Source organism: Cebus imitator, unplaced genomic scaffold (assembly GCF_001604975.1).
Source record: "Cebus imitator isolate Cc_AM_T3 unplaced genomic scaffold, Cebus_imitator-1.0 Scaffold724, whole genome shotgun sequence".
Lineage (NCBI taxonomy): Eukaryota > Metazoa > Chordata > Mammalia > Primates > Cebidae > Cebus > Cebus imitator.
In genome coordinates this window covers 308,028-312,276 of record NW_016108039.1, presented here as the reverse complement: position 1 = coordinate 312,276, position 4,249 = coordinate 308,028, and the positions used below count along the sequence as shown (strand labels likewise).

General features: G+C 42.4%; 1 pseudogene; it reads left to right on the top strand.

The window, feature by feature from the left end:
* LOC108296559 overlaps positions 1–4,249 on the top strand; it is a 30,411-nt pseudogene that overhangs the window by 3,792 nt on the left and 22,370 nt on the right.

The following is a 4,249-nucleotide window of genomic DNA, read 5'->3' as shown; positions in this document are numbered from 1 at the left end:
ATAGGAGAGGCCTAAACCTAGAAGATGTGTGAGGGTGAATGCATCCAGACATTTTTGAGGTTCATATTTTAGTGTCCTGGTACCATGTCAGTGCTGCTGTGTGTTTAAGGACCTTGATCCTGAACCTGAATGTAACATACTGCTTACTCTTCAGGGTTAGGATTTTTACTGATTCAGAGAAAAATACCCTACCTGAGGGGCTGATAAAGTAGCTTCGGACAGGAATTCTGAAAATGTTTGGCTGGCTTGGAAGCAGGTTAAAAGAAATTCATAATTCATTTAGTTGACTTTATTATTCATTTAGCTGAATTTTTTTTTTTTAATTTGAGATGGAATCTCATTCTGTTGCCCAGACTAAAGTGCAGTGGTGATATCTCGGCTCAGTGCAACCTCCACCTCCCACGTTCAAGCGATTCTCCTGCCTCAGCCTCCCAAGTAGCTGGGATTACAGGTGTGCACCACCATTCCAGGCTAATTTTTAGTAGAGACAGGGTTTCACCATGTTACCCAGTGGTCTCGAACCCCTGACCTTAGGTGATCTGCCCATCTCGGCTTCCCAGAGTGCTGGGATTACAAGCATGAGCCACCACACCTGTCCCATTTAGTTGAATACTAATTCAACTAAATGAAGTATAATTAGTTATGAAATAGTTATGAAATTTATTTAAATATGAAATTTATAATTCATTCATTGATAACCACCTTACCTCTGAGATTTGGTGGTTACACGGAGCTGTCCTGGATATACAGTATTTTCATATTACTACATTCTGCTGTGCTTCCTTTTTGCCTCAACATAAGGAAGGCATTGTGAAGCTGAAGCCTCATGAGGAACCTCTTCGTTCTGAGATCCTCAGTGGAAAAGTCACCATCTTAGGGAGTCTTTAGGGACCTATCTTGTAGGGCCTCATTATTGCCTTTTTTTAAACAGGTGTCATGTTTGGACTTTGTTCCTGCATACGTTATCCTGAATCTAGAGAGTGTCCAGAGTTAGGAGCAGATGTGAAACAGCCATGCACTTTGTTATAAAAGTATTTTAGTAATAATTTAATTACTAATAATTACCAGTAATTATAGTTGCTAATGATAATTGAATAACTGAATTATGGAAAATCAGTTGTATAGTAGACTTAGAAAAGTTTCTTCATTTGGTCCATTAAGATTAGTCTTGGTCTTTGCAATAGATATGCGACATGTCAGACACCCATGCTTCCATGTTTAACACAAGCCCTCCACTTAGCTGAGACCTCAGCCTTTCCAGTAAACATATAATGACACTTGTAAGGCAGAGGGTGGAAATCATGTTCCTGTTGCCTGGTTCTCTCCTGCTGCTTGTTTCTTTGGCCATCCTGCTGGGGAAGTTAGCTAGGAAGTCATCTTTTGATCTGTCTGCAGTTGAAGAGCAAAGAGAATGTGATTTTTTTTTCTTACCACAGAAATAAGGTCCAGGGAGTGCTGAGAGAATCAGGCACGGGATGATATTAACATTCTCCCCTCTGGGGAGCAATTGGTGAAGTCAGGGAATTATTGTTAGCATCTGTTTTCTTCATGTATCAAACCCTTATCCAGTATATGTCTTAGTAACTGCTGTGGTTTTCCATTTGATTTTTAAATGTTTCTTGTTTTATTTGCTTTAGAGTGTTCGGGACCCAACAGGAGACTCCATTGCCCTCTTTACTGCCAGGTTGCATCATCCCTACAAGTCAGCCCAACATGTGGTACTTCAGGCTCTGTTTTACTTGCTAGACAGAGCTGAGGATAGGTAAGCATTAGGTTATTTTTTAGGTCTACATGCAGGTAGAAAAGTGGCAGTTTTTGACTTGATTAAATTCAGCAGTGCCTTCAACCTTCTCCTAGGATGTGCCCGGGGCAATGATATGAATAGAAAACAGTTTATGTCCTTCAGGACTCGGCATGTTTCCAGGCACTCTCAGGATAGTGGGTGTTCTGTCTCTTTACCACCTTGGCTCTTTGTCAGGAAAACAGAAGCTTAGAAAGTCAATTATCAGCAATCTTCAGTGTAGGGAAAAGTACTTATTGGAGGAGAATAAGAAGGGGATGACCTGTGCTGGTTCATTTTGTTCACATCAGAACCCTCTAGGGCCTCATTTTCTTTGCCTGCATAACAGGAATAATGCCACTTAGAGGATTTTGGGACTCAACATTCAGGGGAGGGTTGGGCATGGTGGCTCACACCTGTGATCCCAGCACTTTGGGAGGCTGAAGCAGGTGGATTGCTTGAGTCCAGGAGTTTGAGAACACCCTGGAAAACAAGGTGAAACCCTGTCTCTGATAAAAAGTACAAAAAATTAGCTGGGCCTGGTAGCGTGCACCTTTAGTTCTAGCTTCTGGGGTGGAATGTGGTTGGGGGAGTTTGCTGAGGTCGGAAGAGGATCATTTTAGCCTAGAATGGATGAGGCTGTAGTGAGCTGTGCTCATGCCCACTGTACTCTAGCCTGAGTGACAGAGTGAGATCTTATACACACACACACACACACACACACACACACACACACACACACATGCACACATACCAAACAACAACAACAAAAAAAATCCAAGGAAAAGTCCAAAAGTATAAAGTTAAGCAAAAATCATCCTGAATAAAAACACGTCCATAAGCATAAACAACCAGCTCAGGTCATCACTCTCCCCCTGCTCAGGTAAATGGGATTGTTATAATTCAATGGACAATTAAACTCAAGCCCCAAGAAGTGTTTTACAGTCATCACGTGTTAGTCCAGCTGGTTCTAAGACCCTGGTTTCTTCACTCCCAAGAGTTATTTGTATCCTTCCGTGCTGTCTTTCTGCTATTCTTTTTTCCCTGGTGTTTGCAATTTATGATTTCTTACTGCTTTTTACATCTTTGGCTGGCCTTCTGGATTAGAAGTGCTATATTGTGGCCAGGCATGTTGACTCGTGCCTATAATCCTAGCACTTTGGGAGGATGAGACGGGCAGATTGTCTGAGCTCAGGAGTTTGAGACCAGCCTGGGAAACATGATAAAACCCTGTCTGTACCACAAATACAAAAAAATTGCCAGGTGTGGTGGCATGCACCTGTAGTCCTAGCTACTCGAGGAGGCTAAGGCATGAGAATTGTTTAAGCCCTGGGGGTAGAGGTTGCAGTGAGCAGAGATCATGCCACTACAGTCCAGCCTGGGTGACAGAGTCAGACTCGGTCTCCAAAAACGAGTGCCATATTGGCGACTGAGACCCGCGGTAGTGAGAGACTGCAATGTATAAAGTGATTCATGCTGTGGACTGATGTTGGGAATTGCTAAGGGATTGCCTATGGTGGGGATGCCTGTGTGGTTCATGTGCTCCTGCCTTCTTGATGTGACTTTGATAGTACGTAGCTTCTGCTGTTGATACTCGGTGGGAGATACACCTAAGCCACACACACAGCATTATTCTGAAGAGAAAAAGTTGCCAGGGAGTGCAGACCAGCATGCTCAGTGGTGCTGTACTCTCCAAGCGGAAGTGGAGACTTAGCTCTTCTTCCCTGTGACCTGCCTTCAGGTATAATTTCCAGTGTATGTGTTCCTTAGAAATTCTGTAGCTCAGGAGAATAAATGAGAGGCTCCTTCCCCAGAAAATCCAGTATTGATCTCCTGCCATGGGAGGCTTGGAGTCAGAACTCTCATGTAGGCATGGCAGGATGCATGGAGGAGGCCACATCGTGCTTTTTCCATTGTGGGTGTTAGATCCCACAAGGCGACTACACAGCTAAATGTAGTTAAAACTTAGGTTTTATGATATTTATTCCTTTCCTAAAAACCCTCAGTGACTTCTTATTATCCAGAGGGAGCATATAAGCTAAATAAACGTGAACTCCTTTCTCCAAGCAAAACATTCTCCCCAGTGAATAGAAAATCTTGTTTTCCTGTGTTACCTTGAACTACAATGGTCTTACCTCTCCCTTCATCTTTACGAAATCCTACTCTTTCTTCAAAACCCAGCTTCCATGACTAGCTCCCTCAGTCTCCAACCTGTCATTAATGAAATCAGATTCCCTCTGACCTTAATAGAAGTTATTATGAATATCAGTCTTTCTGTGCTTACATTATACATAGCCTTATGATATCATTCATCTTACACTGTTACTAGATTTTTCATCTACCACTAGAATGTGAGCTCCTTGAGGGCAGGAAACTTTCTTTTTAAAATATATAAAGGAAAATATCCAAATCTCTGTACATCAAGAGAGAATAGCATCATTAACGTCTACATATCCATCATCCATCTTC